Source organism: Lissotriton helveticus, chromosome 7 (assembly GCF_964261635.1).
Source record: "Lissotriton helveticus chromosome 7, aLisHel1.1, whole genome shotgun sequence".
Classification (NCBI taxonomy): Eukaryota; Metazoa; Chordata; class Amphibia; order Caudata; family Salamandridae; genus Lissotriton; species Lissotriton helveticus.
In genome coordinates, this window is record NC_136068.1 from 529,901,282 (window position 1) to 529,913,675 (window position 12,394).

Below are 12,394 nucleotides of genomic sequence, written 5' to 3' on the forward strand. Positions count from 1 at the left end.
ACACTTCTGCAGTATCTTCGCGACTCAGACGCTCAGGTTATCATCCTCCAAGAGACACATCTGGTTCAGGTTGAAATCGACGAATTGGTCAAGGTTAATAAATGGATTGATTTTGCGATCTCTACTTCTCAGTCCTTGACCTCTAGAGGTGTATCAATTATTTATAAGAAACATCTTAAAATCAAGCTCTTAGACTCAAAAGTTGACCCAGATGGTAGATGGGTTATTACTTCTCTATCTATTTTGGGCTTCCAACTAACAATAGTGGGGTATTATGGGCCTAATCAAGATGATCCATCTGTCTTGAGAACTATCTTTTTCCATCTTTTGCCTTACCCAGAGCCAGCAATAGTGGCAGGGGACTTTAACATTGTTTTGGACCCTATATTGGATAAAACTCCTAATAGCAGGTCTAAAGTCCCGTCGAAGTCAAGATCCTTTTTGATAAATGCAATGAAGCAATATGGATATGTGGATATCTGGAGATTAAGGGCAGGCCAACAGCAAGGTATTTCATTTAGGAATTATAAGTATCACCACCAATCAAGAATAGATTACATTTTAATTAACCAGACGTTGGTAGATACTGTTAAGATCATTAAATACCTTCCCCTACATCTATCAGACCATTCAGCCGTGCAACTGGAACTCACAACTCCTTTGACAGCGCCGGCAAGGATCTGGTCTTTTGACCGTTCACTACTCTCTCATTTTGAGGATATACTATCAATAAAAACTGAGGTAGTGCATTTCTTGAGTGCAAACGTTGGCTCTGCTAATATTGGAGTTGTCTGGGACTCTCTTAAGGCGTTTCTGAGAGGCCTAATTACAGCTAAAGTGGCCTATAGAAGAAAGGAGTATAGAGAGGCCGTCGCCTCGGTGGAGGCGAATATAGCTATGGTCCAGCTGGAGATTGATTCCAAGGCTAGTTCCTCGGATGATGTATTGATACCTTTGCGCGAAAGATTACTCTCCTTAAAGGGTCAATTTGCCTCAACTCTCAACCTGAGATTACAAGAAAGATGGGAGGCCAGCAAGCTTGCACATTTCGAGTATGGGAAGGGTGCTGGAAAACTACTGGCATGGAAGGCCAAAACGGATCAGGCATGTAACAACATTGACCTGATTAAAGTTAATGACCTCCCCTTATCTGTGGATGCTGATATTAGAGCAGCTTTCAAAGAATACTTCCAAGCCATATACCGGGAGGACAAAACATTAGATCCTGTTACCATTAGGGATTGGCTTGGTAAAATTTCCCTCCCATGTCTATCTGTAGGCCAGAGTGAGAAGCTAGAGATAGAAATCTCAGAGGATGAAGTGAGGAGAGCTATCCAGAATGCTAAGAAAGGGAAGGCATCTGGCCCAGATGGCCTGCCAGCAGAAATGTATACATCACTGGAGCAGGAGCTTGCCCCCTTTTTGACAATCCTGTTTAACCAGATTCTTATGTATGGGGCGCCTCCTCCGGAGTCATGGAATAATGCTTCTATCACTGTAATATTAAAATCTGGGAAGCCATCAACGGCATGTGGTTCTTATAGACCAATCTCTATTTTAAACGGAGATTACAAGATATTCTCATCCATACTAGCAAATAGATTAGCCGTAGTTGCACCCTTCATTTTACATCCGGATCAGAAGGGGTTCCTCAAGGGACGTCAACTTTTCCAACTGACACACGACTTAATCGGAGCTTTAGATCTGGCGCTACTCAAATCTCTTCCACTCGCGGCTCTAACGTTGGATGCCACCAAGGCCTTCGACAGGGTCAACTGGTTGTACCTGTCGGAGGCCCTGGCAAAGTTCAACGTGGGAGGTAGATTCCGTCGAGCTATCGAACTTTCATACCGGAATCCTAAGGCCAGTGTTCTGGTAAATGGGGTATTATCTGACCCTATTGACATCTCTAGGGGAACTCGGCAGGGCTGCCCACTCTCTCCACTTCTTTTTGATTTATATGCTGAACCATTTGCCCAGAGTTTGAGGGATAGTGTTGACATCAAAGAGTTCACATGCGGGGGTTGGGAGAGAAAGGTGGCCCTATATGTGGACGATATTCTTACCTTTACGTCCGCACCCCACTTGGCCCTTCCTGCAATATTCAAATTGGCATCGGAGTTTGGGGAGATGTCCGGTTACGAGATCAATACATTAAAAACGGAGATGATGACCTGGAACATTGATCAGAGCTCTTTTACTGCAGGCATTCGGCCGGGTAAGGAGATGAGGTATCTAGGCCTTGATGTTGTTGGTGACATAGATCAGATTGCTACTAAAAATTTCTCGAAAGTAGCTAAAGAATGTCGCAAGTTGCTCCAGAATTGGGCCCATCTCCCGTTGTCTTTGTTGGGTAGAATTAATCTTGTTAAGATGTCTATTCTACCGAAGATTACTTTCTTATTTAACATTATTCCTTTATACTTTGAACCTCTTCTTATTAAAAAATTACAGGCTGACATTAATACTTTCATTTGGAATAATCACCTCGTGAGAATTTCTTGGAAGAAAATCAGGAGACGCAGAGATAAGGGTGGGCTGGTAGCCCCGGACCTGCAAATCTATGCTTGGGTTTTCCAGCTATCTCACGCTAGGATTTTATTAAACAATCCATCAGATCATGGAGTTGGTTCTATTTTTTCTACTTTATTGGTGGCAGAGGGTGTGAGTCAATCAGGCTTTCTTTTCAAATTCGGAGATCCTAAGTTTTAAAAAAAAGTCAAACTGAAAGTTTTACGGGGTATGGCAAGAATTTGGGCCCAGTTAACTAAAGGTATCAAAATAGGGTACTATGGTAGTAGAACGCCTCTGTGGGGTCTTCCGGAATGTCCGGCGTGGCTGGGAGATACACTCGCGCAATCTATTAGAGATGCGGGACTTCTGGTATGGGGAGATCTATTTGATGATGGCACTCTGCTACCCTGGGACTGTTTAAGAAATAAAATTGGCCCAAACTTTTCCAGATTTAAATACATGCAAATATCAAGTTGGTCCAGTGCATATAAAGCTTCACCATCTCGAGGAACTAGGTTTCCACTGGGTAGACACAGTAACCTTATCACTCTTCTAGTTGACAAATCTCCCACTAAGAAGGAGATCTCACTTTGGTATAAATCAATCCTGGAAGAACTGGATGGTGAATTTTCGCTTCCAGAACAGCTTTGGACACCGCATTTAATTACCCCCAACCTGCAAGACCTTTGGATTAAATCATGCGGTATGATGTGGGACATTGTCAAACCAGCATGGCTATGTAGAAACCATATCTTTACCATCCATCGAGCTTATTATTCGCCCGAACGACTTTCAAAATTTAATCAGGGAAACAGGGTGGCTTGTGCGAGATGTGGCCTGTTAGCCGCAGCTGACATACACATGTTTTTGAGTGTCCTCATCTTTCTCTATTCTGGGAAGCCATAAGTAAGACCCTCTCAATATCACCTGGTACTAACATTGTTCTAGACCTCACCTCTGTAATCTTTGGCATTGTGGACAGTGTTCCAGCAGCGGCAAGGAAGTGGATTTTCTACACTATCCTGCTTGCTAGGAGAGAGATTTGTAAGAAGTGGAAAGATTCTCTTCCTCCCTCGATTAATGATTGGTACACTTCTGTATTACAGGTCTCCAGGTTAGACTTGGCTAGAGCTGGGAACAGCGACAAAAGATCATTCTGGTATCTTCTGAGGTGGGACCATTGACAACCTGGGTTTTTTTTTTTTTTTTTCCCCCAGGTCCAATGATTAAGCCATCAACCCCATCACTGGGCATAGCTGGACACTGATGCTATTCTAGCATTTTTTTTTGGCTGCACTTCAGGGACCTCCATATGTTTTTCTGTCTTTGCAAAGCCGGTCTATACACTACTGCTGTGGGATGAAGGCCCGTTCCATTTCTATACTCCCCACCAGTCGATAGAACTGAGACGGCATGGTGTTTGTATATCGGCAGGTTGCACAATCAGACGTAGGTGGCATATGAGGACAAAAAAAAATAAAGGCTGCTCAATCCAGCTATTATCAGGAAAAGATTGTACTGGCCTATAACACTCCTAGGGACATTTTTTTCATTTTTACATTCCTTATTACTCCTCCTAGCCCTCTTCCTGACCCTACAAATATACAACAGCGCTGTGACGAGATCCCTAATTTCTTTGCCACTAAGGTTGCTAACATTTATTCGCAATTCCCACCATTGGATGTTGATGTGCAATTCTCACCCCCCTCCCATATGCCAGGCTGGAAGTTTTTGCCCCTCTTTCTCTATCTGACTCACAGCGTCTCCTAGAGAACCTTAAGTCTGGATCTCCGGCTGATGTCGCGCCCCCTTCCATTCTTAAATTAGTGTCAGAGATTGTATCCCCAGTCATCCTGGAAGTAATTAATTTCTCCCTTGCAGCTGGACTGGTTTCCCCGCTATGGAAGCAAGCAAGAATTAAAGCACTTTTAAAAAAGCCAAGCTTAGACCCTGGAGACTGGGCTAGTTATCGCCCAATCTCTTTACTACCAGGCATTAGCAAACTAGCCGAAAAACATGTAAATTCTATATTGGCAGCTTATGTGGAGAACAATAATGCTTTACACCCCACTCAGACTGGATTTAGAAGTAAGGAGGGCACGGAGACGGCCCTTCTTGCTGTGGTGGAAGAAGCAAGGAAAATTGTAGATACCGGAGGCTGCGCTGCTATCATTCTGTTAGATCTCAGCGCAGCCTTCGATACGGTAAATCACCGCATTCTGATTCAAAGACTGAGGGAGGTGGGGGTAGAGGGGACTGCCCTTAAGTGGTTGCAGTCCTTCCTCTCCGATAGATCATTCATGGTCTTTGAAGATGAGGTTCTTTCAAAACAGACCCCTCTACAGTATGGTGCCCGTGAGGGATCTTCCTTAAGCCCCACCATGTTCAACATCTACATGCGACCCCTTGCGGACATTGTGCTTCCCTGGGGGGTAGAGTTGGTCACTTACGCTGACGATACCCAGCTGGTGGTGTCCCGCAGCCAACATGATATCAATGACAAGAACCTGACTTCTTGCCTGGTAAACGTAGTTGAGTGGATGGATTCATCCTTTCTCAAACTTAATGCCTCCAAGAGTGAAGTCATGATACTAGGACATGCAGCTCCCCCCAACTTAGATCCTTGGTGGCCAAGTTGCCTAGGCCCCCCCTTTACCAAAGACACAAATGAAGAGTCTGGGTGTATGGTTGGACTCTAATCTTAGTTTCTCTGTACAATCGCGCGGGGTGGCTGCCACCTGCTATGGCCTGGACAGACTGATGAGGAAGATCTTGCCACTCCTTCCCTTTGACGCTAGACGTCTGCTGGTGAAAGCCCTTATTCTATCGCGACTTGATTATGCCAATGCGATCTACTTGGGTGCTCCACAGGGGACTATCAAGATCTTACAAGTTGTCCAGAACTGTGCTGCTCGACTTCTAATGAATGTTCCGAGGCGCACCTCAGCTAAGTCAGCACTCTGTCAGTTGCACTGGCTTCCAGTGCAACAAAGAATTTGGTTTAAGGCCATGTGTACCGTGCACAAATCCATTACCGGCAACGGACCCTCTGTGATCTTGCCGATGATTCAACTGCATCAGGTCTCTTGGACACTTAGATCCAATAACAAAAAGTTTCGGACAGTCCCTAGGATCCGTCGGGCACGTATGGGTGGCCGTCGATTTACGCTCCATACGGCACAACTTTGGAACCGGCTCCCCGATTCCGTTCGCCTTGAACCTAATTATCTCCACTACAGGAAATTGCTGAAGACCTTTCTTTTCCCATGAGTAGCTGAAAAGTTCTAGCTGTCCTAAATGCGCTGGGATGCCCCAGGGTAGCCATGCGCAATAGAAATGCGTATTCATTCATTTATTCATTCAAGCCTAACCTTGCAGAGCCTGTGTGTGCAGTTTACACTGCCATTTCAACCTGGCAAAATAAACCTTTTGCCAGGCCCAAACTTCCTTTCTTATACATATAAGTCACCCCTAAGGTAGGCCCTAGACAACCTAGATGGCAGGGTGCACAGTATTTGTAAGGCAGGACACATACTTTTAAGTTTTACATGTCCTGGTAGTAAAAACTCTCTAAGTAATTTTTCACTACAGCAAGGCCTATATCTCCCACAGGATTACATTGGAATTACCTTATTACATTTTATAATGGTAATTTCCAAATGGGATGATACAAGTGATTCAAGTTTGCTGTTATCTGTGCGAGATTTGTATTGCACACAGCTACTCAAAAGAGTGCCCCGTCACTAAAGCAGGCAGTCTGCAACAACAATGAATGCCCTGTTAACCTTGCTGGAAGAGCCATGTTTTTAGTTTTTCTTGAAAGAGGAGTTTTTCATTGTGGTCAGATACTCCAGAGGGAGTTTATGCCATGTGAATGGCTTGAGATAGGAAAAAAGACCTGCCACCAGCTCTGGCTCAACTGATTTTAGGAACTTTAGCCAGACGCTTGGAGGAGGAGCGTAAATTTCTGGAAGGGACATAGTCATGAATTCTCTCTCTCAAATAGCCAGCTCCGGAAGCGTGCAGAGCTTTGTGAACCAAGGTGAGGGATTTGAAAGAATCCTTTTTTGAGTGGGAAGCCAGTACAGAGACTTCAAGTGCGAGGACATGTATGTTCTCTGGGGAAGATTGAGGAGGGTTTGAGCTGCCAAATTCTGCACCACCTGAAGTCTGCAAAAAGTTACTCTGGGAGACCCAGGTATAGTGTTTTTCCATAGACCAGCCTGGAGGTTATTTAAGCTTGAATCAGAGTTCTCTTGGTGTCGTCTGACAGAAGAGGGAGGAATTTTATTTAGAGACTGTAACAGCCCAAAACAGGATCCAGTCAGTGCATGGATCTGTGGTTGAAAGATGAGGGCACTATCAAACTTAATTCCTAAGTTATTTACGGTGCCATGTTGGGAGCCAGGGTGAGGGGCTTCCTTCAGGCAGAAGGTCTTCAATAAGTCTGGAGATGTTGGGCCAAAAAAACACAATCTTGGTTTTATCTGGGTTATATTTTGATAGGTTGATAGACAATTAATGGAACACATTAGATAAAAAAAAATGTTTTATGACTTCCCCAGTGAGCTCTTCTCCCTTCCCACAGGAGAAGAAGCTGGGTATTGTCAGCATAAGAGATTACCTTAGCTCAGTCCAGTGGTTCCCAAACCTTTTCGCCTCGCAGCTCCCTTGATCCATTGGCCATTGCCCGCGGCCCCCGCTGTTACTTTTTTTGGAGGGTGGGGTGGATGTAAGCTCGGCCTCTGGAGTACTTCAATTTTTCTCTCTGAAAATAATTGGGATGAAGCTGATGAAGGTATTATAATCATATACGCAAGGTGTTTCTTATTACTAAGGTGGCGCCGCTAATAAAATATTAATTGTTGCACTTCTTTTCCCTTGCCTTTTTTTAGAGTACCCTCTAAAACTTTTGTATCCCTCTTAAATTGATAGATAGCACCCCTATGCATGTAGACCCCATTGTCAAAGTGTTTCTACACTTGAAGAATATTTGCATGCACTTACATCTCTACCCACATATTACCTGCCAATACACCTGTCTCAGCAGGTTGACTCATTTTTTTTAAACCCCATACAGCTTTATTTTTGCTGTCTCCTCCCTAAAATTGCCTCCAAATCAATGGAAGTAAAATAAATTCCTCTGATTATTTTTTTTAACGTCCCTCTTTCTTGCTTTCAAATGTTGGCATTATGCTCTATATGATGTTTTACTTCCCTGTGCTCAAGGAGAAAGCAGGCCTGTCTGGAAATGTGTGTGTACTGAGAGAAATGTGTACTGGAAGTACCTATGATTCAAGTACAAATGTCAATACTTAATAATACTTACTGTGTTTAATAGACAGGGCAACTGTACTTTCCTGATAACTTGCATTGGTGTGAAATGCATTTGGAAAAAAAAGAAACTATTAAGGAGTCTAACAAAATAAATCAGGGATCTTCCGCTTACTTTGGGGGTGTTGGAACGTGGGTGTTGCGGCCTCAAGGATCAACACAGAATTCCAATATCCCAGGAGCAAAGCGAGAGTCATTCCTCTCCCCTGAGATTCTGACACCCTCTAACACAATACTCAGAAAGGTAGAGCAGTATCCCATGGGAGCGAAGAAATGTAGTTGGACCATCTAGAAGCTTTCTGACCCGTCCAAAGAATTGAGGGACACAGCTAGAGGAAGAAGCAACCAGTAGCAAATAGACAACAAATAAAAAAAGACTGGTTATGGAGAGACATACAACTATATCACAATAATCTGAACTCAGTGATAGTTAGGGCTGTGTACTTTCACATACTCACAAGGATTACTAAACGGGAGCGGCTTGGAGGAGAGTTCCTAATCAATCCACACAAAGAAATAATAGTAAAAAAATGTTGAAGCCAAGATTTCTGGTTCCAAAGGCATACGTCTGCCAAGTACCCACAGAAGCAGTTCCAAAAAGTTCTGTCTATAATTCCGTTAGAACAAACCGCAAAACATCTCGCACTCTATTGCTGCATAGAGCGACAGAAAGAATTCTTTAAAAATGAAACAGCAGTACAAAGTCCAAAAAGTACTCACAAGGCCAGTCTTTGTGAAGTCTTCAATAATCCTAATGATGAGTTCAGTGTAGGTTGCACTGTACAATCCTCACAGAGAATATCAAATGAGACAGCAAGAGAAAGTTACCAACAAATGGAGTAGAAAACAGCGCAACCTTCGCCTGCAGCAGGAAATGCTAAATATACAACAAGCACTCTGGTGCTCACAGATGATAGACGTTGATGAAAACATAGCGGGACCTCGCGCTAGTGATCCCCGACAATTTTGAAAGAACAAAAAATCCAAAAACAAATAAAAAATAAATATCACGCCTAGGCGCTTACCAGCGGGAGAATTTTGAAGGAACAAAAAATCCAAAAACAAATAAAAAATAAATAGCGCGCCTCGCGCTTGCCTGCGGGAGCTTAATTGATGCAAGAGACACGGTGCGTCCAATCTCGCGTGTTAACAAAGTTCAACACATGGGGACTTTCAGCGTATCCTCGCGCTGATCAGCTGGAGACTTCAATTGAACAAAAGCACACGGTGCGTTCTATCGGTATGCCAGGGGTAAACAACTTGGAAATGTTCATAGCGCGTCCCTGCGCTTAACATTCAAAGATGCAGGAAAAATAAACAGCTACTCAAAAAAGGCTGTTTCCAAAGTAAATCCCAGAACGCTGGGAACAAGAAGAGGGAGAACAGAGAGTCCGACTCGAAGCAGAGGTGTGGTCCAACAGGAAGTAAAGCCAAGCACCTTGGGCTGGGCTCTCACCACTGACAAGCGGTGATGGTCAGCTGACAGGATGCTTGTGCAGTATGGGAAAACACATAGCCCCCATCGTCCTGGTGCATTATGGGATAGGTAGTTCTGGACCTAGAATATAGCCTAATAGTTAACAGTGGGTATCCAGTAAAATACGGAGGTCATCTCCCTTGACATGCCATCAATCGAGCACTAAGTTTTCAACTTTAGGCATGTCAGTTACAAATCATCGACATTGTGTATTTAAGTCTAATTAATTTAACTACAGCCAACAGACTCTTCAACATTAAACGCATTAAAGTGCTGGTGCTTGGTGCACGGCTCCCCAGGGAGCCATGGCGCACAGTTTGGGAAATACTGCATTAGCTCCTTGAGTCTCCACTAAAACAACTAAGGGGGTGAGGTAAACATTGAACAAAGTAAGGCTGAGTTGCCAAGCCCTGATGCACTCCAACCGCTAGCTGACGTGCCTTGAAAGAAAAAGGGGGCAACCAAACCTCTTGGCGTCTTCCCACCAGAAAGGAGGTGAGCCACTTTAGGGCAGTGCCCTTGATCCCAAAAGCTTGCAGTCGATTAAGGAGTCTCTAATGGGGGACAGTTTAGAAGGCCACCAATAGGTCAAGCTTGATCTAGATGGAGTTCCCCCATTGTCTAGGGTGCCTCTTATGTGCTCTGCTGCCTCTAACAGGACCATCTCAGTGCTGAAATGAGGTCTGAAGCCTGATTGACTTGTCTGACAAAATTATTCTCTTCCAAAAATTGAGAAAGTTGCAAATTAGCAGTTTTTTCCATCACTTTTGAAAAAGCGGGTCGCAGGGGGATGGCCCTATCATTTGCTGGGACCTTGGGATCCGCTGTTTTTTTTTTTAGCTACAAACCAGCACGAGCACCAATATTGCCAACCTATTTCTACTGTGAACCTTACTTGTCACTCGAATTACAGAAGAACAACAGTAACTCTTGTGGAATTCCTTTTCCAGAATGAATCAAATCAATTTAGTTTAATTTTTCATTAAGGTGACCAATTCAATGGTCGTAAGTGTTTTTTCTATTTTTTACACAACATAAAACTTATTTTTCAAATCCACATCACATATAAAAAGACATAATCATCCAACATAACCACTTTCACTCAAAACACTCGTACATCACAACACATCAATATATACAACATATATTTACTTTACAACAATATTTACAATTTCCTGGTCAAAGTAAAGAGTAGCACTGGAAAAATACAAATACAATGTTTGTATGATTTGAATTCAATCCGATATTCCTAATGCTTGTTGAGGGGGTCCTAAGTCAAAACAACAAGAACTTACTTCAAAACAACAAAATTCAATGGCACCGACTAGGGCCTGAAACAACCTCGCAGAAAGCCTTCTGCTAAAGTACCAATACCAAGACAGGGTCTGGGCTCAATGGCAATAAGGACAAGCCTCATATATATAACTACAAACCAGCACGAGCACCAATATTGCCAACCTATTTCTACTGTGAACCTTACTTGTCACTCGAATTACAGAAGAACAACAGTAACTCTTGTGGAATTCCTTTTCCAGAATGAATCAAATCAATTTAGTTTAATTTGTGCTCGTGCTGGTTTGTAGTTATATATATGAGGCTTGTCCTTATTGCCATTGAGCCCAGACCCTGTCTTGGTATTGGTACTTTAGCAGAAGGCTTTCTGCGAGGTTGTTTCAGGCCCTAGTCGGTGCCATTGAATTTTGTTGTTTTGAAGTAAGTTCTTGTTGTTTTGACTTAGGACCCCCTCAACAAGCATTAGGAATATCGGATTGAATTCAAATCATACAAACATTGTATTTGTATTTTTCCAGTGCTACTCTTTACTTTGACCAGGAAATTGTAAATATTGTTGTAAAGTAAATATATGTTGTATATATTGATGTGTTGTGATGTACGAGTGTTTTGAGTGAAAGTGGTTATGTTGGATGATTATGTCTTTTTATATGTGATGTGGATTTGAAAAATAAGTTTTATGTTGTGTAAAAAATAGAAAAAACACTTACGACCATTGAATTGGTCACCTTAATGAAAAATTAAACTAAATTGATTTGATTCATTCTGGAAAAGGAATTCCACAAGAGTTACTGTTGTTCTTCTGTAATTCGAGTGACAAGTAAGGTTCACAGTAGAAATAGGTTGGCAATATTGGTGCTCGTGCTGGTTTGTAGTTATATATATGAGGCTTGTCCTTATTGCCATTGAGCCCAGACCCTGTCTTGGTATTGTTTTTTTTTTTTTAGCAGCAGCAGAATTTTTGAATTTTTTCAGAGCACCTGAACCATGCCAGATGACAATGAGATGTTCAACACTCTTATTAGCGATCAGATTAATGACTTGAACTGCTTTAGCATGTATCAAGGTAGGGCATGAGTCCAATGGAGATCCTGATTTTAGGTTCATGATTACCAGCAGGAAACACTCTAGGGTCATAGGTTGGAAGTTGCTAAGGGTTGGCATCCCAGGATTGGTCTTAGTAACACTTACTGTCTCAAGATGTGTCCCTTCTGAATGAGCGTCAGTGAGTAACTGTGCCTGAATGGATGAGATTTTATCATGAAAGAACAGAGCAAGAATTTGCACCATTCCATTGAGGGTTAAAGGTCTCTAGTGGCAGAATCGGGGCTTATAACGGTTTTTACTATTTTCAAAATCTCTTTGGATTTGTTTCCTGCTTCCGCAATCCTAGTCTCAAAGAAAACTTTCTTTGTTGTTGGGGCATCTACATAATAATTCCAGAAAGCTAATTTGTAGGCATTTTGTCCTCCTGACTGTAGCTTAACCTCCATTTCCTTTCAAGGTGTTTACAATATTTTTTGCCAGATCTATGATCTTTATTGAACCAAGGAGCCATCTGTTTGGTCCATGGTAAGTGGACGAGGAAGCTGAAGCTAAATCATTGATGGTGTTACGAATGCAATTATCCAAGCACTTAGCATCTGAGTCAAGAGCTCTGGAAAGAAGAGGAATATTTGCTTACAGTGAGCGGACAAATCATTTTGATGAGTTTTGTGAAGTGTGCATTTTCGCATTAGGATGAAGAGCTTTTTTCAAATGTTGCCATTTAAACTG